The 27,497-nt window shown below is 41.9% G+C and overlaps 1 pseudogene; it reads right to left on the bottom strand.

Annotated features, from left to right (window-relative positions):
• Positions 1–4,427: 4,427 nt before the first annotated feature.
• Positions 4,428–27,497, bottom strand: part of LOC134380418 (large ribosomal subunit protein eL29-like) — an 88,488-nt pseudogene continuing 65,418 nt past the window's right edge.

The following is a 27,497-nucleotide window of genomic DNA, read 5'->3' as shown; positions in this document are numbered from 1 at the left end:
GACAGATGATAACAAGAAAAGTGATACAGATCAGGGTTGACTTCTCTTAGCCTCTCTCTATTAGGGCCACATTCCTATTTTAGCCAAATGTTTCTGGTACTAGCCATATTTTCACTAAAATGGGATTATGTTGCAAATGGCCAAAAGTATATTACAGGTGTGCTAGAATGAGTGAAACCCAATTCACAGAGATGTGGATTTTCTAAAGAAACATACTAAGGGAATACTTATTATCCATAATAGAGTATTAACCATTCTGGGAGTTATTTTTTGCTGTAAGTATTAGTTCTCCTACTGCATTCAAAACACCCTACTTACTAAATTTAATTACACACAACTTTTCAAGAATTCATCTCTCATTCAAAGGGAGGTAACTCTACTTTATCTACAATAAAAACAGAAGGTATTGGCTTTCTCTAATCCATGTAAATTACATATTCCATCAGGAGTCCTACATCACTAATAGTGGTGTTAACAAAAAAGAAAAAGTACTTCCTACTCACACACAAATGTTTTTTAAAAGTTTTGCCATAAAACCTAAGTGTAATTTAGATACCACAGTGCTCTGAAGATGGGTCTTTGATAATGTACCATTTGTACATAAGTAATACACATGTAAATCACTAAATGTTAAGTATACAAAGTATGTTTTTATCTTTCTTTTTTTAAAGTGACTCCCTTTCTCATCCTGTTCTGTTGTATTGCGTCCAAAAGTTGTGTGTAATTTTTTTAAGGTCCAGGAAATGTAAAGAAATTTGTTGGAATATCTGAATTTCTGTAAAAAATAAAAATAAGATTTTGTTACTTAAAAGAATGGTTGGTTGTGTGGTACACATTGGGTGCATTCAGTTTCTGCCTTTGTCCAGTGATCCACTGACAGCTGATGGTTTGATTGAAGTACCTATCTTCAGAAAATCTCCTTGCTGCTGGACGCCATAGTACTTGCCAACAGCAGACATTTATTAGCTATGCAAGACCCTCTTCTAGACAAATATAGACATACCTCAAGCTCTACATACACATAGTGGAATGAAACTGAAAACTAATAAAATAGCTGGACTGCTCAAGTAAAACTTGACCTGTAATATCCAATTGCTCAATCTCCACTTTGCAAATTGAAAACAGTCACCTGTTCCTCAGACATGAGCAACCCTTTCACAACACTTCACACTGGGTATATGTTGTCTGCGTGAGTTCCAATCCCAGATCCTTCATTTACTATATGACTCTGAACAATTCTAAGCTTCAGTGTCCTCACCTGTAAAATGGATATAAATAATAATACTCAGCCCCATAGCATCATGGTAAGGATATAGATTAAATTATAGTGTCGCTGTGCTTGACAGGTAGGAGATATTCAAAGAATGTTAATTTCTTCTCTTCCTATGATATGCAAGACATTGAAGGAAGAAAAGAAGCATAAAACATAAAGTCTCTGCTCTCAAAATGCTGAAAATAACTAGACTGACATTTATGGGCAGGAGTTGGAAACTCAAACATGTATAGGAGCCAGGTAGATAAGTAAATTAACAGAGCAAGCTGGTTTGGGAAGATGTTAGGAAGTAATGGGAACAAGGGGGCACTGAAGAGCTTAGGTCCTGTCTGAAGAGAAAAGTAGCCAATACTCAGCTCTAATTATTCAAAAAATATGTATTGAGTACCTGCTATATGCCAAGAACTGTTCTAAATCCTGAGAAGAAAGTGGTGAACCGGACAAATAAGGTCCCTGCTCTCACAGGTCTTATGTTCCAGTACAGGAAGACAGACAATAAACAGGAAAATATCAGATAATAATAGGTGGCCTAGAGAGATTTAAACAGGGTGATGTGATAGGTAATGAGGAGGCTAGTCAGGAAAGGCCTTTATGAAAAGATGGCATTCAAAGTGAGACCTAAATGAGATGAGGAGCCAGCACACGAAAAAAGGGGAAGGTGTGCAAGACAGGGGGAGCCACTAACCCAAAGCTTCTAAGGCAAGAATGAGCTCAATATGCTTGAGAGACAGCAAGGTGGTAGAGGAGGGAGTGATGTGAGCTGAGCCAGAAACCAGCCATAGGCTTTGTAGGCCAGCATAGTTTGTACATCATTCAAGTGTGAGAAAAAGCCATTGGAGGAGTTTAAGCAGGAGAGTGACACAAAATATTTTATGTTTTAGAAAAAAATGACTCTTGGCTTCTGTTTCTAGCAGTATGAACTAGATACTCTGAAAAGCCTTCCTTATACAATACTACTAGATCATGGATAAATTACAATGACCTTATTTTAACACAAAGCTTAATTTGCAAAAAAAAAGTAAGAGAAATCCCAAAGGCATGGGGGGAAAAAAAAGAGTGAGCTGAAAAATGAGCATGAAGTATAAGCAAAATTGGGGTTACCCAAAGGCAAATCTAGATGTCAGAGTAGGGAAAAGAAGAATAAGCCTTAGTCCACTGAAAGTAGGTGAACTAAATTTGAAATTCCCATCCTAAGCCAGGACACTTGAAGGAAGCTACAACCTTAAGCAAGGGTGACCCAGGAGAAACCCTCACGCTAGCAAAAGAAACCTATCAAAAACACTGTCTCTTCACTGGCTCTAGAAGAAATAGATAGATAGATAGATAGATAGATAGATAGATAGATAGATAGATAGATAGATAGATAGATAGATAGATAGATAGATAGATAAATGTCACCCTCTGAAATTTATAATAATAGGCCTGCCCCCATCGAGTCTGGAATTTAACCTTACACTCTCCATTTGGTCAAAGACCTCAAACTCTTTGTATTAGTCCATTTCTGTTGCTTATAACAAAATACCTGGAACTGGGTGATTTATAAGAAAATAAAATTTATTGCTTACGGGCCGAGCCTGTGGCGCACTCGGTAGGGTGCTGCGCTGGGAGCGCGGCGACGCTCCTGCCGCGGGTTCGGATCCTATATAGGAATGACCAGTGCACTCACTGGCTGAGTGCCGGTCACGAATAAGACAAAAAAAAAAAAAAAAATGTATTGCTTACAGTTTCAGAGTCTGGGAAGCCCCAAGTCCAGGGAACACATCTGGTGAGGGTCTTCTTTGATGGTGGCTTTACAGCAATGCAGGCATCTCATATGGCACAAAATGGCAGAGCAGAGAAAGAGAGAGAGACTCTCATGTGCTCTTCTTTTAAAGCTCTCAGAACCACGCCCACAACCACCATTAAACCATCAACTTAATCACCTCTTCAAGGCCCTACCTTTCAATTGTTATAATAGGATTTCCCACCCTCAACAGTTACTGTGGGAATAAAGCTTCTAATAATGGACTTTGGGGGACATGATTCAATCTATCCACAGCAGATTGGGGATAGATCTTGCTGGGGCCCCAGTATCAAGCAGATACAAACACACATCTTGTCTGAAGGAAAGCATCTCTAACATAGATCTCACCAATTAAGCTCAACAAAGTATGAGCTCACAATTTTAAAGTTACTAAATACACAAATAAATATAACAGATAATCACAAAACTAACTAACTATAGTTTAATTGCCCCACAGATTTTAGATACCAGATGCAGAACATAAAATAAACATTTTTTATATGTCAAAGAAACAAAGATAGTATCTAAAAAATAATTAATAAGATAGAGAGTCCATTAGACTTAATAAAGTAGATTTAAAGAAAAAAAATCCTAGAAAAAAAATCATTGAGATTTAAAATATAGTGTGTAGATTAAATATAAGCTAGTTATAACTAAAGAGAAAAGCTGTGAACTAGATGACAGATCTAAAGAAACTACCCAGAATGCAATACAGGAAGCCAAAGATTGAAAAATAACAAAGAGATTAAGCAACAGAGAAGATACATATGTCTAATCAGAGTTCCAATAGGACAAATAGAGAGAATAAGGAAAAGGCAATATTTGAATAGAAAATGGCTGAAATTTTCCCATAAATGATGAAAGATATGAATCCACACATATAGAAAGCACAATAGATACAAGAACAATAAATATAATGTAAATCGGTATTCTGGATTGTTATTCTTCATCAGTAGTATATTTAACAAATATTGTCTACCCATTAGATTTTACTGTCAGAGTGACAGTAAAAGGGTAGACCAAAGACAGAGGAACTACTATGAAAACAACCAAAAAGAAATGATGTACCACCTACAGAGGAATAATTTCTAGATTGACAATAAATACCACAGATATTTGCATAATATATTCAAAGTGCTGCAGTAAAATAACTGTCAGCATAATACCATGTTTCAGAAAAATTATTTTTTAAGATCAAAAAAATTATTTTTTAAGATCAATCATGCTCAGATAAAACCTAAAGGGGTTTATTACCAACACTAGACCAACGCAGAAGGAATTTCTTTTCTTTTTTTTTTCCTGCCTCAGGTTTATTTGTACAAACAACACAGGAGGACACTACCCCATGCAGACAACAGCCCAGGGGTCACACAGTCCTTCTGTCCTCACATTGGCAGACAGGGGCCTCTATTCCAGAGCCTTTGTGGGGGCCTAGGCACCTTTTGGAGCCTGAGCTGGAGCTGAAGCTGAAGCTTGAGCCGGAGCTGCAGCTGAAGCCGCATCCTGGGCCTTGGTTTGAGCCTTGGCCTTGGCCTTTGGCCGGCAGAGCCTGAGACCCTTGGCAATGCAGGCATGAGCACGCTTCCTGAGCTTGGGATGGGCGATGTAGGCAAGTCGATCAGTCTTGCAACTTGCACCCTTTGGGATCTTGGGCTTGACCTAATTGGGCTTTACAAGGGCCTTGATAGCCTCAGCATGTGCACTCATGGCCTTGGCATTGTTGGCCTGCATTTTCTTCAGGCCCTTCTTGTTGTGTTTCCTGGCAAAGCACATGTTCCTCAGGAAGTTGGGGTCTACCCCCTTAAGAGATTCATATCTTTGTGATCAAGGTTTCTTAATGCCATTTCTGTGCCATTTCTGAGATTGCTTGTGTATGGTGTGGTTCTTGGACTTAGCCATGTCTGCACAGTAACCCACAGCTGCCGAAGTGCCTGGGACTGGAAGAGAAAACAAAAGGAATTTCTGAAAACGAGCCAAGAAGTAAGGTTTGGGATACAAAAAGAATATAGAATAAAAAAATCAATACATATGTGAGTAAATCTAAACAAACATTGTACAAAACAACTGAAATACTGAATAATCATAGTATGTAAATTGCAATGAGATTATCAGAGTTTAAGGAATTTGTATTAATTGGGAGGAGATTAACCTTTATAATATAATTTAACCTTGATAACAAAAATAGCTAGCAATTGTTTATAATGTGCCGGGTATATGTATTAACTCACTTAATCATCAAAACAACCTTAAATACTATTGTTATCCCAACTTTACAGATAGATCAGTTGGAAAAGGATATACTAGTCAATAATTGGTGCTAGAACATTTGATCATTATTGGGAGACAATTCCACATGAACTTCTGTGTTTTTGCACATCTTTCCAGCAGAAACACTGACTGCCTTTATTCCAAGCTATTTTTTCAATGCTATTTGTATAGCAGACATTTTGGAAACAGAGAGACAAGGTATCCCTCCAGAGCAAAAGAGTAGGTTTGTTTACTGTTCAGTAACAAAGAGAATGTCTCCCTCTGATGCAAAGTTCAGTCTGGCTCATTGCCTATTATAAAAGATTCAAGTTCCCTAGGCTTAGGAGTCCTCTTCTGTAATACAACTCACTGCAGTGCAGGTACCACCCCACCCTCTCCTCAAAGCCCTCTGGAAATTGAGTCAAGGGGAACTTAGTAACAAAGCTTTTTGTCTCTGACCCAGGAGTCTCACGTCTTCTGCCAGCATCCATGGCACTGTGGCAGGCTAGCTTACTGGTATGCAAGTAGGTTGAAAATCTAAGACCAATTACAGTTCTTCATAGTTATCCATTTGGAAAAAAAGGAAATTAGATAGCTGACTCACATTGTACACAAAAATCTACTCCAGATAAATTAAGAACTTAACTGTGAAATGCAAAAATTTAACTTTTAGAAGAAAATATAGATCATCTCAGAAAAAGGAAAGATTTATTGAAGAAAACACAAGATTCATAAAGGAAATAATTGAGAAACTCAACTAGATCAAAATAAAAGACTGCTCATCAAAATATTCCATAAAGAAAACTAAAAGCCACAAACTGGGAGAAGATATTTATTCAATGTATTACAAATAAAATATAACAATCCAGAATATATAAATAACTCTTAAAAATCAATTTTCTAAAGGCTAAAAAAATGGAAAAATGAGCAAAAGGTATGTACAGAAATTTAGTAGAAAAGGAAACACAAATGGCAAACATATGAAAAGATATTCAGCTTCATCAGTAATCAAAAAATGTAAATTAAGTGTACAATGATAATACTGCCCATTTGATTGGCATAAATTAAAAGTCTGACATTACTAAGCTTTGGTAAGGTTGTGCAGCAGTGGGATTTCTTATACATTGTTGGTGAGAGTTAAAAATTGGTATAATCACCTTGAAAAACAATTTGACATTCTCGTAAAATTGAGCATTTGTATACACTAAATTCATTAGCTCTATTCCTTGGTGTATACACTGGAGAAATTCTTGCACATAAACACACAAAAAAATGTTCAAAAGTATAAAACCTAAATGTTCATCAATAGGGAATAGATAAATTGTGAATTATTTGCTATTTAATTAATTTAATACTTCTATAAGCATGGAAATGAATAAACCTCAGTTACAAACACCAACATAAATGATTATATTAGATTGGAAATACACTGTTGAGTGGAAAAAACAAGTTGTAGAAGATAACTATAGCTCCATTTTTAGAAATCTAATAAAAAGCAAAATTAAGCCATATATTGTTTAGTGAGAAATATCTCTATGGTAAAACAATAAAAATATAAGCACTGGCATGACAAAACAAAATTCAAGATTGTGGCTACTTCCGGAGAGTAGGGAGGGATTGTCACGAGGAAAAGGCATATGAGCTACTGTAATAGTCCCAGGGCTTGAGTGGACGGTTCACAGATTCATTTGTCATACGTTTTCTAAATTATCAATGTTACATTTTTGTTTCCAATATAATAAAATAAGATAAAATAAATTGAATTTTAAGAAAAGATAGCTGACAGGTGTGAAGCAAAGGGATGGTAGGGGTTCAGAGTAGCAGCAGGGAGATTGGGGGAGGGCTATGTTGCATAGTCAAGGTGAGAGAAGGGCAGGCTTGAGCTAGAGTAGTAACGAAGGAGATGGAAAGAGGTGGATAAATTTGGGACAGTGTTGCAGACTGGGTTTCCTAGGAGGCTTGTGAAAGGCGAGGGTGCAGGAAATTTATTGTGCAAGGCTCTCAGGATCAACAGCTACGGAAGGGAAAAGAAGGGAAAGGAAGGAAGCAGGATGGGAAGAAGGTGAGGCGGAGCTGTGAGGTGGTCTCAGTGAAGCCCAGCGGACCCCCAGGCAGTGTCAAAGCCGGGGTGGCCTTTCAGAGTTGTCCTGTGTTAAGCATCAACCAGTCACTGTGTGGAGGCTGCTCATCCCCAGGAAGGGGCTGTGACCTTGGGTGAGGGGGCTGTCTTCAGCTGAAGGCAATTTCCAGAGAGGGCAGAGGGCTGTGAGGTCCAGCACACCCACGGCTGCAGGAAGAAGTCCACCAGTCCTGAAGAGGGCTCTGGTGGCACCTCATGGCATCTGCTATAAGTACATGTGTTTTGGGAATATGAGACTTATTGATGGATTGAGTGTGGAAGATGAGGAAAGAGAGCTACTAGTTTTGGGTTCTGAGGGTGGACGGTGCAGCCATTTACTGAGAAAGGAAGAAAAGGAGAAAGAGCAGGTTTTGGAGATAGAAATTCAAAACTTCTTTTTTTGTGATGTGTAAGTTCAGGATGTTCATTAGAAATTCAATTCATTGTTAGATGTCAGTAGGCAGTTAGATGTAGCAGTGTGAAGTTCTAGGGAGAAGCCCAGGCTAGAAACCCAGATTTAGGAGTCCCAGCAGATAGAAAGCTTTCAAAGCTTTGAGACTGGATATAATCATTTAGGAGGAATCTATAAATAGAGAAGAGGACTCCAGACCAAGCCCAGCCCACTCTGACTTTAGAAGTGGAGCAGAGGTCAGGAGTCAGCAAGGGAGACTAAAGAGGAGCCCACAAAATGGAGTGTTATGGAATCCAAGAGAGGGGAAAAGTATTTCAAGAAGTAGAGAGTGATAAGTGTCAAATGCTGCAGAAAGATAAGTAAGACAAAGCAGAGGAGACACTACTGGACTTGGCAAACCCTTTTAGCTACATAACCTATCCTCTAATATGGCATTTATCAGCACTAAAGTTTATGTTTTCATTTCCACAGGTCTGCCGAACCCGTGGCGCACTCGGGAGAGTGCTGCGCTGGAAACGCAGTGACGCTCCCGCCGCGGGTTCGGATCCTATATAGGAATGGCCGGTGCACTCACTGGCTGAGTGCCCGTCACGAAAAAGACAAAAAAAAAAAAAAAAGCCTTCCCCAATTCATTTCCACAGGTCTGATTTCTGTGTGGCTCTCTCATTGATGTTATTTATGTAGGGGGGCCAGATTGTTAGTGATTTTTAATTCCAGCTACTTTGAAGTCTAGACTTTACTCTGCAGGCAATGGGAAACCATTGAAAGTTCTTGAACAAGGGAAGTACAATCAAAGTGTGATTTTAGGAAGATACTTTCTTTAATAGTGAGCAGGATGGTGTTAAGCAAGGCTAGATTACAAGTTGAAAGTCTACTTAGAGGAGACTCTTCCAGTAGTGGAAATGGAGACTGAGAGGTGAAGACTGACTGGGTGTGGGAGATGACAGGAAGAACACAGATGATGCTTGTGGTTCCAGTCTACATTAATAGGAGGTTGTGGGTGGGAGGGGGGCAACTATTTACTGGGGTCAGGGGGACAATGAGACTGGGTGAGCTGACATTATAAAAGTAATAAGTCAATACAGTCATCCTTCAGTATCCACACAAGACTGGTTTCAGGGCCCTCACCCCCACCCTACCCCCACCCGCTGAAGATACCAAAATCCACAGATACTCAAGTCCCTTACAGTTGTCCCTCCACATCCAGAGGTTTGGCATCCATACATATAAGATGCAGAACCTGCACATGCAAAAGTCCGACTGTATCTGGAACACTTACAAGTGCTTTCGTATCCATTATCTCATTGACCCTCATAATAACCCTGTGAGGTATTATTATGTCCACCTTACAAATGAGGAATCTGAGGCTCAGAGAGGCTCAGTGGTGCCCATAAGGTCCCAGGGGATGGTCTTGACCCAAGATGCTCTCTCTAAGCTTTGACAATGGCTTTCAGATAAACTTGGGCTGTTGGTGTTTGCTGTGAAACGGAGTCAGCCTATGTTTGCCTTTCCTGAAATATTAATTTCTTGGAGGGATTAGCTGGATTCCATTTCTTTGATGCTGGTTCCCTGTGATCCTTCTAGAAGGGACTAATAACTTACATGTGACAGCTAGAGGAAAAGAAAAAAAAAGAAAATATCAGTTTCTAAATCAGTTTTCCATTTTGAGAACATTTAACATTTAGGTGTAAGTACACAGCCTCCTCTGAAATAAAACATTAATTCTGTCACCTAGGCAGGAGACCAGTTAGATCATTAATATTCATCCTATGAGAGCCAAACCTTGGTGAACTGAGGTAAGTAAATGCATTTACCTTGCACTTCGCTTCCTACTACCCACTCTCCCAAATAAAAAACCAAGAATTTATTTCTAATGGGTGAGATCTATTTCATTATCTCAACCGCAAGTCAATAGGTCCAGAGGCTCAGATGTCAAACCCACTTGTGGATCAATCCTAGTTTCCCAAATTCTTTAAGTAATGGATTTTTCTCTGGCATTAACTGATGAGAACTTCCCCAAGGACTAAATTGGCAGTTTATTTGCAATCGTGGACTAAAGGCTGATTGATAGCCAAACCAAGCTGGAGAACTGAAAGAATCCTGAAACTATGTGGATGTGATGTTATCTTGCTGATGCAAATTTTCCCAAGTCAAAACATTTCTTAAAACTTTGGCTTCCTCCAAAGCCGGAATTCCTAAAATTTTAGAAGCAACATTCCTTATAAAAGTCTTCGCACTTGTCAGGTCTTCTTCCTTAACAAAGCTTGTGAATTCTCTTCTAGGTGATTAAAATCTATTCTGAATTAAATACAGTTGCCCTGATGATGTCAAAAATGATGAAGGTGTTTTCCTAGGGTTTAACTGACTTTACAGAGTTAGAAAGCAGTTGGATTTTTAAAAACTTGATTTGTACTGCCATCTAGTGATACATTTCATTGAAAATTTCAATACGCTACATTTATATAGGTTCACACAGTTATCCTTAAGAACAGTACAGTACCACATTTTAAACAGAGCGTTTATATTTGCAAATATGTATGTTACAAAACATACAAGCTCCCCTCTTACAGACTAAGAAAAAAAATTTAACAACATGGAAGGGGGCTCCCGACAGAGCTCCTCAAACTACAGAGACTAGTGGGCTTCTAACATCAGCTTTTTCACTTAGATCTTTGTTTTTTACCATAATAATCCTACATGGGCAGTTTATTTCTCCTAGATAAACAAATCCAATCCTGGCTGACAAATGTAATGGCCACTGTGTTTGGAAGGGCAGAATTACGTAGAAGTTAGATGCTCTCTGGGTTCAAATCCTGGCTCAGAACTTGCAATCTATGTGCCCTTCAGCTAGTTATGTTACATATCCATACCTCAGTTTCCTAATCTGAAAGACAGGGTGTTGAGAAAGTGAAGGAAGGGGCCGAGCCTGTGGCGCACTCGGGAGGGTGCTGCGCTGGGAGCGCGGCGACGCTCCCAGCGGCCGCGGGTTCGGATCCTATATAGGAATGGCCGGTACACTCACTGGCTGAGTGCCGGACACGAAAAAGAAAAAAAAAAAAAAAAAAAAAAAGTTAAAAAAGAAAGTGAAGGAAAATGGTCAGGGCCCCTCAGATGTTCAGAATATTGCCAAGCATTTGATGTAAATAGGGTCATGCACCCAGGTGTTCCTTGGTTATTGTCTAATGTAATTGTGTATGTGCACCCAGGTGTCCTGGGTTATGACTTAAGTATAAAGGACGAGTGGCTCTGATCTACAGGGCCCCCCATCCTCGGGATGCTGCTACTGTTCCTGGTGGCTGTTGCTGCCGAGGCCCCTGGGACCCTCTGCGAGGCCCCCGCCACCACTGGGCCTGTCGTAGTCATGTAGCTTCACACAGGGATATAATCAAACCTATTCATAGAGTAATTTAAGAGACACTATACGTAGCACAGAGCCCAGCACAAAGTAAACACTCAATAGAAGCACAATTAGATCATAGTGAGCCTAGGTTGCATAGCTCTTCAGAATGCTGAGAAAGCAGGGACATACCCTGTCCCATTCCACTGGCAAGTAGATCCCTAGACACAATGAAGACCAATATCAGGTCTCTGGATACTAGAAATACTATATGATAATTTCACTTCTAGGTATATACCCCAAATAATTGAAAACAGGGACTCAAACAGATATGTGTGCACCAATGTTCATAAGCAGTATTATTTAGGATAGCCAAAAGGTAGAAACAACCCAAATGTTCACTGATTGATGAATGGATAAACAAAATGAGGTATATACCTATAATGGAATATTATTCAGTCTTAAAGAGGAATGAAATTCTGATACATGCTACAACGTGGATGAAACTTGGAAATGTTATGCTTAGCAACATAAATAGGACATGAAATGACAAATATTGTATGATTTCACTTATATGTAAGGTACCTAGCATAGTCAAATTCATACAGAGAGTGAAATTGGTGGTTACCAGGTTCTAGAGAAAAGAGGCGTAGGGAATTAGTGTTTAATGGATACAGACTCTCAGTTTGGGATGATGAAAAATTCTGGAGATGGATAGTGGTGATGGTTACACAACAATGTGGGTGTAGTTAATGCCACTGAATTGTATATTTAAAAGGATTAAAATGATAAATCTTATGATATGTATATCTTACCACAATTTAAAAACAAAACAGAACATAGACAGGGCCCAAGCCCTGGCCACACTTTCCTCTTTCCCACTCCCTTCACCCTCATTACATATATATACTGGCTGGGCAGCCCAGGGCACCTCCAAGGGGACACAGAGAATGGCCAAGATGCACCAGGAACTCAAAGGAGGCCCACAGTCTTCTGAGCTCCACCCACTCCACATGCACACTCGTGCACATGCACACAGGCACCTTTGATGTATTACCTCTGACACTTGGAGGGAGGAGAAAGTGGCAACACCTGGAATTCCAGAAAACTGTCAGGACTCGTACAACAATTACTCTTTGACTCCAACATGGGCCCTTATTTTCCCCTATGGCTGTCTTGGCCTGGTAAACCAAGACTGTGCTTTTGAAAAAAGGAAAATATCAGAAAACTGCACGTGATTCTACTTTACATTTGTGTGCAGAGTGAGGAGTGAATGTGGACAAACTCAATGCCTATTAATTAATGCTGAGAAACAGCTTAAATGAACCAGTGAACCAGAAGATAAGCCAGATCCAGAAACAGCTGTGGCTCTAACCCCAGCAATGGACTGAAGTCCACGAGACAATTCAGCAGATGAAGAACTAAAAGCCTGTTCTTATGTACTTTTCACTCAGAGTAAGTAATCTTCTGTGTAAAATGAGACAGAAAAAAATAAAATCAAAAAGTCCCTTCCCCAAAACCCTACCAGAAAACAGCTTGGAGAAAAACAAAGTTTTGGCCCAGCTTTTTGAAAATACCTTATAATGAGGCACACATCTTTTAAAAATGTGTAACCCGGAATTTACTGACCACCTATTTTCAGATACTGTACTGGAAGGATTATTATACTGGGGGAGATTACTGTGTATATTACTTGTTTAATGATACATAACAAGTTACTCCAAAACTCTGTGGCTTAAAAAAACAATAATCATTTATTATCTGTCACATTTTTTGTGGGCCAGGAATTCAAATAGGGTACAGTGGGGATGGCTTATCTCTGCTGCAAGATGTCTGGGACCTCAGCTGGAAAACTCAAAGGCTGGAGGCTGGAATCGCCTGAAGCCTTGTTCATCCACATGTCTGACAGCTGATGCTGGCTGTTGACTAAGGGCCAGCTGGAACACCACATGCGGCCTCACTGTGTGACCTAGACTTCCTCACAACATGGTCGCTAACATCAAAGGGCGAGTATCTCAAGACAGAGAACCAGTGAAAACCTTACTGCCTTTTGTGACCTCACCCTGGAAATCATGCAGCATCACTTTGGCCACATTCCATCACTTAGTGCAGCTATAGGGATCTGTCTAAATTCCTTCCAAGAGGAGGGGACATAGACTCCCACTGTCATGGCACAGTGTAGAAAGAGCATGTAGAATGTGATATGTATCTACATATTGGTATAGCATCTTTGGAAAGTTTGCTACAATGTGCTTTGTCTCAGTTAATCCTCACCCAAAAAGAAACCCTACAAGGTAGATATTATTTTACAGTACAGGAAATTAAGGCTCAGAGAGGTGAAACAACTTTCCAAAGTCACACACCTAGTAAATGATAGAGTAGAGATTCTGACTCCAATGTGAAAGTCCTTAACCCCCAAACTGCCCTTCCTGCTAGAGGTTATGTTGCCTTATCTACAAGTACAGAAGTTACACTTGCATTATAAAAGTTATATTGCCTTGTCTACAAGGAAAAACACTGGAAGTTCAAGTTTCATGTCTGTTTATGAACACGTACGAGTTCTTGGAGGAAGAAATAATTTCTCATTATAGAAGCATTGCATTGTCTGCTCCTTCTATACTCGGGGCTGGAGCTTCAGGAGCACACTGAGTTGAAATATTATATCAGGCTGACCAGCAGCAAGTACACACATAGCCCAGAGTAGATATCAACTGGCTTCACGTGCCCGCAAAGAATAAGCCTGAGAATTTCCACAAAATAGCCAGTTTACTTGGCACAGGGAGTTGCCACCACTAGGACCTTGTCTAGTTGACTGCAAAATCAGCCCAGATGTTTGTGGTAGCCAACATCCAAGATGGTCCCTGGTGATCCCTACCTCCTGGAATTCACACCCTTGTGTAATCTCCTCCCACATTCTACCAGGGTTGATCTATGTGGCCAACAGCATATGGCATAAGTGATGGTATGTTACTTCCAATCTTTGGTTTTAAAATACTGTGACTTCCATCATGGATTCTCTCTCTCATCACTCATAAGGGAAGCCAGCTGCCATATTGTGAGGACATTCAGGCAGCCTATGGAAAGGCCTACGTAGCAAGGAACTGACACCTCTAGCAGCAGCCAGCAAGGAACTGAAGCCTGCCAGCAACCATGTGAGTGGGCTTAGCAGTGGATCCTCCAGCCTCAGTCAAGCCTTGAGATGACAGCAGCCCCAGTGATCAGCTTGGCTGCCACCTCCTGAGAGACTGCATCAGAATCATCCCACTAAGCCACTCCTGGATTCCTGACCTTCGGAATAAATGTTTATTATTTTAAACTGCAACCTTTATGGGTCATTTGTAACACAGTAATAGATAACTAGGAGAATATTAAATAAAAAGTGACTTTTATCTGTGTAGTAGAAAGAGCTGGCGCTGTGGAGAAAAGCACACTGCATTTAAATCCTGCTTCATCGCTCCCTGGGTAAATAGCAAGGCCTCTCTGAGCCTCAGGTCCTCAGAAGTAAAAGTGAGGATGATAACACTTATTCTCAAGATTGTGTGAAGATCAAAGAAAGATGTTAGAACAGGGAACATTCCTCCTCTTCCTTCTCAAGATTTTAAAGCTGGAATTAAGGACTCCGTCAGAGCAAGTACAACTTGCTCTGGTGATAATCATAATAATAATTGTGCAAGCAGCATTGTAATAATAATAATGTAGTTAACATTTCTTCATTCCTTATTACATACCAGGCAACGTGCCAAGCACTTAAATTTCAGATATAAACCTCCTGAACTATTTATTACTTCAGCTATACTTTTACACTTTCTATAGACACATTAGAAAGATTATAGCATTACTAGTAACGTATTATGTATGTTTAAATTTTGTTATACAGAAATGATAGTCAAAAAAATCATATCTGCTTATAGTACAAGAAAATAGTTAAATTATTAAACAAACACACTGAAAATATTTCAGCTGCTTTTCATATGTATATATAATCAGTCAATAATCCGTAGACAAATATTTATTGGGTACCTATTATGCCCAGGATACTGACCTAGGTACCATGAGGTATGAAAAACGGTCTAAGGAATCAACTCTGTCTTCAAGGAATTTACAGACTTCTTCAAATACAATAACATGAAAACCTAAATACTGTAAGATAACACCATGAGTGAAGTTGCAAGGAAGTAAATGACTAAATAACACAGGGGTCTGGATTGGCTTTGAATATGTGGATCTTAATCTCAGATTTGCCGTTTACTAGCTTTCCAGATTTAGGCATAATCACTGACCTATCTGTGCCTCAATTTCCTTCTGGAAAACTGGGCTAATAAGATAAGGGTTAATAAAGTATGTCCCAAAGAGTTATTGTAAGGACTAAATGAGGTTTTACACATACACATACACATGCACACACATACACACACACACACGCAAACAAAAGGGTACTTCAAAAAGTTCATGGAAGAATAGAATTGAAAGATCATACTAGTTTTTCCATGAACTTTTTGAATTATATTCACATAATGTCTGATATAGAAAGAACATTCCATTTTTAATATGTATAATATGTGTGGGTGTTTGTTTACTTGGGAATTATAGGCTATTGAAAAGAAAGAGATAAACTGGGCTGGAATATGGAATGTGCTGAGAGATATTGAGAAAGTGGCTCTTGGATCAGCCTTAAGACCAAGCTGGTTTTAGATGGTCTGGCAAGGGAAAGGACCTGTGGGATGGGAGGACCCAGCCTATTCTGAGCCTACAAGGGAATTAGAAGGACAGTCTTGACATCTTCCTGCCATAAAGGCACTGCCACCAATAACAATTCTGCCCTGTTGAATAAGTGATAGGACAAGTAATAATAATGGCTCACCTTATGTAGTGCTGAAGACTGTGCTTGTTAGCTCATGTCATCCTCACAAAAATGCTATGAGGTAGTAGTCTAATTATCGTCCCCATTCTACAGAGGAGGAAACTGAAGCTCAGAGAGTTTAAATAACTTGCCCAAGATCACGGAGCTAGTGAACAGCAAAGGCAGGCCCTGAACCCCAGTGGTCCTTCCAAACCCTGGGCTTTTAACTGCTGTATTAAATTTCCACTGGTTAATCAGTGACACATTTTTCTTCCTTCTTAACATTTTTCTACCACCTAGCCAAATCCCAAACCAATTAAACAGACATCTCTTAGGAAAGGTAAACTGATTTTAAATTAGCTAAAGTTAAAATTAAATCAACAGAACGTTATCTGAATTAGTCCCAAAGTAATGATTGTTAACCTTTAGAGGTCAGGGTCTCCTCTGAAAATCTGACAACAATAAAGACCCCTCTTCCCAGAAAGATATACATAGATGCACAAATGTATGTGTGCATAGAATTTCAGGGATCCCTTGAAGACCAGGGAGGAACCCTTAATTATCACCTTTGGACTTCACAATTTCCAGAGCTAGATAAAGCCCCTCCAAGTGCCCCCATTAGCACAGATAATCAAGGGTACTGGGGTGGGAGACTGCTCTGTCTACACACAAATCCAAATCACAAACTTTCTCTTCAGCCATGTACATTGAGTTGAGTACGTGTTTGAGTTCGTGGTGAGCCAGCAGTCTGGGAATGCTGAAGGTTTTGTTCTTTCAGTGTAGAGGAGGAGTGGGCTGTGGCAGGGGCCTTCTGTAGGAAGCCTGTGCTACCAGCTGGTGTTGCTGCTGTGCCTCACGCTTTCAGGTGCCACTAGCCTCTGGACTGCTGAGAAGCCACTTCCAGGGTAGGAGCCAAGGAAAAACAGAACTAACCTGCCTCAAAACAGTCCCACGTCCCATCCCCCCATGTCCTACGTGCATGGGGGAAAATCAATAGTTTTCTTTCCCCTCACTCTGAGTTTAGCAGTAGTATTTTTCTCCTCTCTAATTTTCTTCTGCTCAAGGAACAAAACAAACAGATAACACAATATTAAATGAGTTTAGGAAACAGATAAAATCCTAGCTTCACCACTTAAAAACTCTGGAAATGTGGGCAAGTTACTTATGATCTTTGAACCTCTGGTTTCTATTCTAGAAATGTGGGCATTAATACTTATATTGCAAAATTATTGTGAGGATTAAATAACACAATACATATAAGTTCATTGTACATAATAACTACATAATAAACGGTTGCTAAAAGCAGACCCCATGGTATTCCTGGCTATGAAATTTCCACTGAGATTAATATCACCCTTAGAAAGTATGTTTAAATCTTTGGATATCATGAGGTATTGAGATCTCAAGGAAATATAGAAGAGATTCATAAATCCTAAACCTTATAGGTCAGAAATCATAACTGCTTCTTTGGAATTTTCACCATGCCTGTCACAGTACTTGGTGAACAAATGATGGATATTGGCAGGTACATGTGGAAGCACCAAAAGGTACTCTGGGAGAGCCAGGATCACTTTAAAAAATAACTGGAGCAGTCTTCTTGTTCACTGTCAGAAGACAGAGTTGGTGTTAAATCATGACTACCTTGACAATCGCTCTGTGGGAGGAGAGTCTTGGTCTTTGAAGTTTTCTGCAATCCTTCCACTCCTTAAAGGAGTTGGCTATAAAACACCTTTGGACAGGCTCTTTATCTCTTAGCTGTAAGGTAAGGAAAGGCCTTGGGGAATTCTGCTGGATTTATTTATAGCCTGCATTTTTAAAACAAACAAACAAAAAAGGATTTGAAGAGGATTTACAATAAAAATATGTACAATAACAATTTAGCAAAATAGAACCCAGGATCAAAGGAAAAAAGGAGAAGTGGATTTGGTAACCCTAAAATGTGGCATAGTTATTATGTAGATTTCATTCTGTGCTTCTTAAATTTAAAAAAAAAGAGAAAAAAACAATATGCTAATTTGTAGAAGGAGACAACTCTTTCCTGGCACTAAATTCTGGTGAAAATTTTTAGTATGGAATGTATATAAGGAACCGGAGTCATGCTAGCTACTGTCCTTAACGAATGTACAGTAAATAAGTGATTATCATGTAACTAATTATCATAATGGCCTGAAATAAAACATCACCTCAAGAGAGACAATTAGACAACCCCAAAATATCAGACATTCTGTAATAACCCAAATGCCCTAAGGGATCACACCGAGGAATGTAAGAACCCAAATGCCCCAAGGGATCACACCCTGATCCAATCAGCCTAAAAGCCCTAAATATATGTGTGTGTGCTGCCTAATAAACGGGCTCTCTCCGGTGGATCGTCAACTGGTGTCGACTCGTCCTTTCATTTGGTGCCGAAACCTGGGACGGAGCTTCTCTCGAGCGGCAACACTTTTCGGATCGCAGCGGCAGCACTTTCCAAGTCGCCCCTCGGGAACTCCGTCCCGCCAGGACCGGCCTCCCTTCCACCGCTCACCATTGACGGTCCACCCTCGTCCATTCTTTTTGGCGCTGGCTTCTTCCACTCACCACCGGCTCATCATTAGATAAGCCCCCTTTTCTAAAGGGCACCGGCCCTTTTCAGGCTACCACAGGGAGTCTAGATCGTCCGGAAGCCCCTAACACCCATACCCACCCCACCACGGTCTTCACGACCACCCTAAATTCCCAAACTGTAACAGGTTCCAAAGCACTGGTAAACTTTTACTTTCATTTTTGGAGGTTAAAAGCCCCATTCTGTTCTCTCCTTCTCTCTTTCACCCTCTTGTCCACCACTCTCTTCTAATCTCTGTCCGATTTCTGTCTCTCTCCACTTCCCAGGTCCGGGACCGACCAGAAATTCCTAGCGCTAGGTTTCCTTCAGGCACCGGGCTTTTGCCCTAGAGAAGTGAAGGTCTGGGTGACGACCCACACCTCCCTTCTCTCCTCCTGGTTCGTACCTGAACCTGCCGGGACTAACGTGACCTACTGGGGACGCCCTCTAGGATCCCGCTTTTCCCAACCGGCCGAAGGATCTGTCTTATCACTAATCTCTGTCCAATTTCTGTCTAAAATTCCCATTAAGAGACCAGAATGGGTCTTCCTCCTCCTCCCTAGAGGACTCTCCACTTCAATGCCTTCTGGAAAACCTCACCAATCTTTCCCTCAGGCCAGATATTAAGCCCAAACTCCTTACCAAATTCTGCACACAAGATTGGCCTTATTATCCTTTAGATAATCAAAACACATGGCCCCCTGAGGGCACATTAGATCCTAACATTCTAGGCGACCTCTTTAACTACTGCCAGCGCCTAAAAAAATGGAAGGAGATCCCCTACATCGAGGCTTTTCGCCTCTTGGCTCAGAACCCCGCCCTCTGCTCCTCCTGTGCTCCCTCTCAAGTCCTTTTAGCCTGTAAACCCTCTTCACAGTCACCCCTCGATTCTTCCACCTTCAACCCTGCTGATGAACCCCCACCCTACTGACCTCCTCCTCCCCCAGTGCCTCCGGCATCCGCTCCTCCTCCCCTGTCATCCACGTCACCTTCTGCACCTCCTGCGCCATCCACTCCCCCGTCTTTACCCTCACCTACTCCTGACCCACTAAGCCCCCCTTTCACCCGTTCCCGAGGACCTCCCCCCGCCCCTTTAACAATCGCCCCACTACGTGAGGTAGCTGGGGCTGAAGGGGTAGTTAGGGTCCATGTCGCCTTTTCCCTAGCTGACCTTACAGAATTAGAAAAAAGACTAGGCTCTTTCTCTACCGACCCTACCACCTACATTAAAGAATTCCAATGGATCCTGCAGGCCTACAGCCTCACACATCACGACATCTTTATGCTCCTAGCCAATACCCTCCTCCCTGAGGAACACCGCAGGGTCTGGGATACAGCCCAAACCCATGCCACTGACATCCATCGTACCAATCTGAATCACCTGCCAGGCCCCCAAGCAGTCCCAGAACAGGAACCTAATTGGGATTATAACACAGCCCAGGGAATCCAGGCTCGAGACCGTTTTGCCTCTTGCTTAATAACTGGCCTCAAAAAATCAGCTCGCAAGGTCGTCAATTTCCAAAAAATTCAAGAAATTGTCCAAAAAAAGAAAGAAACTCCCTCCGAGTTCCTCAACAGATTAACTCAGGCCTTTCAACAATACACTAACTTAGACCCCAACTCAGAAGATGGCCGGCATGTCCTTATGACCTATTTCCTGGCCCAATCCTACCCCGACATTAAAACTAAAATTAAAAAATTAGAGCAGGGTCCTGCAACCCCTCAGACCGAAATCCTGTCAGTGGCCTTCAAGGTTTTTCATAATCGGGAGGAGGAAAAGGAACATCGAAAACAAAAGGCCGACCACGCCAACTTCCAGATGTTGGCCCGGCTTATCAAACCCCCTGGGTACCCTCCCACAGCCTCCACCTCTAAGCCTCCACCTGGAGCCTGCTTTAAATGTGGAAAGGAAGGGCATTGGGCCAAGGCTTGCCCCACCCCCAGGCCACCCACCACTCCTTGTCCAAAATGCAAAAAGAAGGGACATTGGGGATCTGATTGCCCCCTTGCCCGAAGGGGTGAGGGACCAACTGCCCCACAGTCCCCCAAACCATGGACACCACCTATGGTGGGCCTCGCTGAGGAGGACTGAAGGAGCCTTGGGCCCTTCCCGACCATCTCTATAACAAAGCAAGAGCCCAGGGTATCCATGGTTGTGGACGGCCACCCAATATCTTTCCTCCTGGACACTGGAGCCACCTTTTCGGTCTTAAGGGAATATAAAGGCCCCACCACCTCCAGCAGCTCTCCTATAGTCGGGGTAGGAGGTAAACAAATCTTTCCCCAAAAAACCCCTCTTTTAACCTGCTGCCTTCAAGGCACTCAATCCGTTTTCTCCCATTCCTTTCTAGTCATGCCACAATGCCCCGTCCCCTTGTTGGGTCGGGACATTCTATCACGGCTTCAAGTCTCCATTACTTTGCCCCTGTCCTCTTCCTCTTCCTCAGTTTCCTTCCTCCTAGCGCTAGTTCAAGCCCAAGATCCTACTAAACCCACCCCTCCAAAGAAGTCCTTACCCATGCTAATGCACCCTGTTAACCACACAGTTTGGGACACTGCCAGCCCCGCTCTGGCCTAGTGTTCCCCTGTACACATAAAACTAAAAGACCCCTCCAAATATATTTGTCAGGCTCAGTATCCATTAACCACAACAGCCCTCCTCGGGTTAAGCCCCATCATTCAGGCAAATCCATACACTCTTCTCTCCAAGGTCCCAGCGACCTCTACTCATTTCTCAGTTCTTCGATAGGCCCTTCTAACAGCCCCTGCACTTCATCTCCCTAATCTAACTAAACCCTTTTTCCTCTATGTTCATGCACCACATCACCTAAAAGACCTCCTTACCTGTAAGGCTCTCCAATCCCTCCCACCTTCCAGAATCCTAACCCTCCTTTCCTCGTTTCTGGAAAATCCTGCACCCTATCCTTCACTACCTGCCCACCCCTAAATCCGGCTACGCTACTGCCTATACCAGATTCCCCCAACACCCCTTTGCACAGCTGCATAGAAAGCCTTCAAAATTTTATACCTTACCGCTCTTCCATCACTGAGGGGCCCCTATCTCACGCTGATCTCACATGGTTCACAGATGGGTCCTCATTCAGGGAAGGAAACACTCATTACGCAGGTTATGCCATAGTCTCCCTTGATTTGGTTATAGAAGCCCAACCTTTACCCAAGGGTACTACCAACCAGCAGGCTGAACTTATCGCTGCCATGCGAGCCTGCGTTCTAGCTGAAGGAAGAACTCTTAACTTATACACTGACTCCAAATATGTCTTTCATATACTTCTCTCTCATGCTGCCATATGGAAAGAACGCGGTCTGCTTAACACCAAGGGTAACACAATCACCAACTCAGCTTTAATCTCCACATTAATTGAGGCATCCCATTTACCTTGTAAATTAGGAGTCATTCATTGCAGATCCCACCAGAGGGACTATTCCCCAATCACTCGCGGGAATTGTAAGGCTGACCTAGCCGCACGCACTGCAGCACGGCACCCACAGACACAAAACCAACTTCCCATTCTTCCATACAGCTCCCAAGGTTCACAGACACCCTCTCAGCCTCAACCGCCTAATGATGATAAGTCCTCTCTCTTTCGCTTGCTCCATGACCTGTTTCACTCTAGCCCCCAAACTTTATCCCAGTTTTTACAAGCCTTCTTCTCAGTCACCCCATCTGACAAAGCCCTCTTACAAAAAATTTCCTCTTCATGCACAATCTGCCAGCGTACCAATCCTAACACCCCTCTCAAACCTGGGCCATACCCCTCCCACCAGGCCAGAGGTCTCACACCCGTGGCTGACTGGCAAGTCGATTTTACACACATGCCTTCCGTCCAGCGCCTCAAATACCTCTTGGTGTTTGTTGATACCTTTTCAGGATGGGTAGAGGCATTCCCATCATCCAATAAAAAGGCCTCCACCATAGCCCAGACTCTCCTTTCCCAAATCATCCCACAATTTGGGATGCCCACTTCCATTCAATCTGACAATGGACCTGAATTTACCGCCCAGGTAATACAGAAACTCTCCCAGTCACTCTCTGGTAGGCCCCTCCTACCCCCGGGGATCACAGCAACTGAAGGACCCATACCACCCACTATGGCCTTACCCTTGCTCTCCCACCTTCGCACCGAATTATGGAAGTACCAGGACTGGCTACTTCCAGATCCGTCACTTTCCAAAAATAACCTTTCACTCAGCCCAGGCCAATTAGTATTCTACACTTCCCCGGAACCCAAAACCCCCCTAACCCCTAAGTGGGAAGGCCCATGTCCTGTCATCCTTTGCACTCCAACTGCTGCTAAACTTGCCCTGCCAGGTAATCATGTTACTCCATGGATTCATATTTCCAGGCTGAAGCCTTACACTCAGGATCCGCCCTCGGCCACTGAGAACTCCAGTAACAAGCTGCAAGGAAACTTAACACACCATTCTTTTAAGTGTATCCCTCATCCTACCAACCCTTTCAAACTCCGCCTATCCCGGACCTCAGCCTTACCCCCAATTCCGGAGACATGAACCTTCTCCTTGGCTTTTCATTTCACCCAGGGAGCTTTCAGGCCCCTCTGCTAGCTCCCCAGGGTCACCCATTTACACCTGGCAACAGATCATTTCTGAAACACTCATCTTTCTCTCTCTCTTCTGGAAATTGTTTTCTCTCATGTGACCACTCCTGGCGGCCGTCCCCTTAAGCGCTTCCCTTCCTCAACCCCACCAGGCTCTTTCTTCTGGTGCGATGGAACCCTCGCTACCTCCATCCTGTCCAATCTTACTGTCCCATGCCTTCTCATCACCATCGTCCCTCAACTCACTCTGTACTCCAATTCAGAACTGTTCTATCTTCTTCACCCACCCTCAAGACAAAAAAGGGCCACCTTCCTCCCAATCATGGTTGGTATTTCCCTAACAACATCAGCAGTCGGAGCCGGCCTGTCGGGAGGAGCCTTAGGACACAGTTTATGGGTGGTCGAAGACATAAATGCTAAACTTGAAGGGGCTCTGACCTCCACTGCCGAATCTCTTTCCTCTCTACAGAGACAAATTACCTCTTTAGCTCAGGTCACTCTCCAAAACCGTAGAGCCCTAGACCTCCTCACCGCAGAAAAAGGAGGTACTTGCATCTTCCTTGGGGAAGAATGCTGTTATTATATCAATGAATCCGGTAAACAAACATCATCAAACTCACCGACTTAGCTTCCAGCCTACGAACCACATCCAGTTCTAACCCCTTTTCTTCTTTTATCGTAAACCCTATCCTAACTTGGATTTGGCCCATTTTGGGACCTCTAATCATTATCCTCATAACCTGCCTTTTCTTGCCCTGCATCATTAGATTTCTTCAAACCCAAGTGGAAAAATCTCTAATCAGGCCTTTAACCAGTTTTTGCTTAGAAACTACCAGCTTCTAGGTACCGATGAACCCCCCGCCTCATCTCGTGAGTGCCTCAGCTGATGCTGAAGAGACACCACCTTACAGAGGAAACGCATTCCTACACGTCCTTGCCACCAATGCCTGGCTGCTCCCTCCAGTCTCCAACTACAAACAATGGAACCAGTGCATATTGGAACCAGTGCATATTCGACTTGTGGCTTCAAGGAACGTTTATGGACTTTTCCCCTTTTGAAATTACTTGTTTCTCCACCCTCCTTTGGGGTTTCATAATGGGTATTTATGTACCTTCCTCCCATTGCCCCCCCCACAACGCCCCAGTTCAGCAGGAAGTAGCTCAATGACTTCAACGTACCCTTTCCTAAAACAAGAAAAAGGGAGGAATGTAAGAACCCAAATGCCCTAAGGGATCACACCGAGGAATGTAAGAACCCAAATGCCCCAAGGGATCACACCCTGATCCAATCAGCCTTCCCTAAAAGCCCTATATATATGTGTGTGTGCTGCCTAATAAACGAGCCCTCTCTGGTGGATGGTGGATCGTCAACTTGTGTCGACTCGTCCTTTCACATTCTAATGTGGCTTAGTGTCTTCAAAGAGTCGATATCATGAAAATGAAAGAGGTGTGGGGGGTTTCAACATTAAAAGATATTAAGAACATTGAAAAGACAGTGGAAACCCATTTGGAATTCAGGAATCTTAATTAGATCCTTGGTTTGAAGAAAATTGTTATAAGACATTTTGATGGTAGTCTAAGAAATTTGAATATGGACTGATTATTTTTTAGATGAAATAGGGAATTATTGTTATGTGTAATAACAGCTGTGTAAAAAAAGTCTTTGTATTTATTCACTTATTTTTGGAAATGTATCCTGGAGCATTTAGAGGTAACTTTGAAATGGTTCCAAATTTATATATGTATAGGGGAAGAAAAATAATTTTTTCTTCAACTCTCATAAGTTCCTAGCTGGAATGGACCCCTGTAACAGAAGACAGGTTAACAAGAGAAAAACAAACAGATGTTTATCAACATATACACCTCGTGTATACATAGGAGACACCCAGGGAATGAGTGGTTCTCTGAGAGGTGGCTTTGAATTCCAGCTTATATAGCATCACCAACAAAGAAGAGTAAATTTTTAGGAAGTGACAAGACAAAGGAAAAGGACATTGAGTTTCTAGGGATGTCAACTTGTAGGAGGAAAATAACTGGTGATAAGGGCTAATTAGTAGAGCTTGTTAATGTAGATTCCTCTGGTATTATCTTCAGTGCTATCAGGTATCAGTACTATCTTCTATGCTTAACCTTTGTTCCCCCTGGTAGAAGAGGGGGCCAGAATACCTTTTGTCTTTGTAAATCTATACCCTGCTTTTAGGCAAATAGAGGGAGGGCAGAGAGATTTCCTGCATCTGCTGCTCCTTAATTATCTTCAGCTCAGCAATTCTCCATATTTTGGAGTGGCATATTCTAGTCTTCCACATACGCATATACAAATGAAGAATATTTGACATTTTAGCCAGTACTAAATTTAGGTGAGCGTGGGTACATGGATAGGTATATATTCTACTATATGTTTGAATATTTTCACAATAAGAAGTTAGAAAAACAAAACACTGAGGAAAATCTCGGAGGAATATGTACCCTACATGTACCAGGGAGAAAAGCCTGCAAACTACCATGGCCACACCAGGCTGAAAGGAATGAACTTATTACAGGCTGACTGTTTCTCCCCAAAAATTCATATGTTGAAGGCTTAACCCCCACTACCTCATATTCAACCGTATTTGAAGATGGGGTCTTTAAAGAGGTAATTAAATTATAATGAGGTCATCTGAGTGGCCCCTAATTTAACATGACTATTGTCCTTATAACAAGAGGAAATTTGGACACAGACATGCATACAGAGGGAAGATGATGTGAAGACACAGGGAGAAGACAGCCACCTTCAAGCCAAGGAGAGATGGCTGGGACAGATTGTCCCCTTGTGGACCTCAGAAGGAACCAACCCTGCTGACACCTTGATCTTGAACTTCTAGCCTCCACAACTGTAAGAAACTAAATTTCTGTTTAAGCCATCCAGTCTGTGGTACTTTGTTAAGGCAGCCTTAGTGTTTTAGTCAGTTCAGATTAGTGTAACAAAATACCTTAGATTGGGTAATTTGTAAACAACAGAAATTTATTTTTCACAGTTCTCAAGTCTCTGAGATCCAAGATCAAGGCACCAGCAGACTTGGTGTCTGGAGAAACCTCCCTCTCTGCTTCAAAGATGGTGCTTTGCAACAATCACAACAATTCCTTGAATTTTTTAAGACAAGTGAACAGATATTATGTGGGGGGAGGGAAGAAAGGGAGGGAAAAAGAGGAACAGGTAAAAGGTCGTGAAAATTGACTACAATGTACATTGAGATGTTAAAAGAAAAAAATAGTAAAGAATTGGAAAATTTTTAAAAAATTGCTGAATGAAAATCTTCCCTTTTGGCCCAATTTTATGCATTTAGTACAATGTTGTATATTCTTAATAATATGTTCTAGCCAACAAAAAAAAACAACAACAAAGATGGTGCTTTGTTGCTGTGTCCTCACATGGTGGAAGAAAAAAAGGCACCCTCTTCAACCTCTTCTATAAGGGCACTAATCCCATTCATGAGACAGAGCTCTCATGAGTTAATCACTTCCCAAAATGTACCACCTTTTAATACTACCTTATTGGTTATTGGGTCCTGCTCTGGGTTCAATGTGTCCCTCAAAATTTCATGTACTGGAAACTTGACCCCCATCATTAAGAGAGAGGAAATCCAATAATAATATTCGAAAGATGTGGCCTTTAAAACGTTATGATTGTGAGTATTGTGACCTGATGAATGTATTGGTCCATTCACGGAGTAATGAGTTATCATGGGCGTGGTTCTGATGGCTTTATAAGGACAGCAAATGAGACACTTAGCACTCTCTTACTCAGCCTATTCTCGTCATGTGATACCCTGGTTGCCACAGGACTCTGTAGAGTTCCTACCAAGAAGAAAAGCCCTCACCAGGTGTGTTCTCTGGACTTGGGACTTCCCAGCCTCCAAAACTGTAAGAAATAAATTTCATTTCTTATAAATTACCTAGTTTCAGGTATTCTGTTAGAAGCAACAGAAATGGACTAATACAGGTTCTAACATATGCATTTGGAAGGGACACCAACATTCAGACCATAGTGCCTTGCAAACTAATACAGAACTCCTTTTGGTTTGCTACCTAAGCTCAGAAGTGTTTTTTCATACCCCCAACCAGAATGTGCCCCTGAAACTCCTTCTGGTAACTGCAGAATCCACACTTGGCAGAGCATGACAGCAAGGTCCAGACAGCCTGGAAAACAGAGCTTTGGCTCATCTGAAAGTAGTTGCCCTGTGCAAGCCAGTGGCACACACAACTTCCTGGGTCCCAGAGAATTGCACATCTGAACAGCTGGAATCCACATGTGACACATGTTGGCTCTTTACCTCTTCTAAGTGCTT

The sequence above is a fragment of the Cynocephalus volans genome, chromosome 6 (assembly GCF_027409185.1).
Source record: "Cynocephalus volans isolate mCynVol1 chromosome 6, mCynVol1.pri, whole genome shotgun sequence".
NCBI classification, from domain to species: domain Eukaryota; kingdom Metazoa; phylum Chordata; class Mammalia; order Dermoptera; family Cynocephalidae; genus Cynocephalus; species Cynocephalus volans.
Note: the sequence above shows the minus strand (reverse complement) of the source record. Positions and strands in the feature narration are given on the sequence as shown.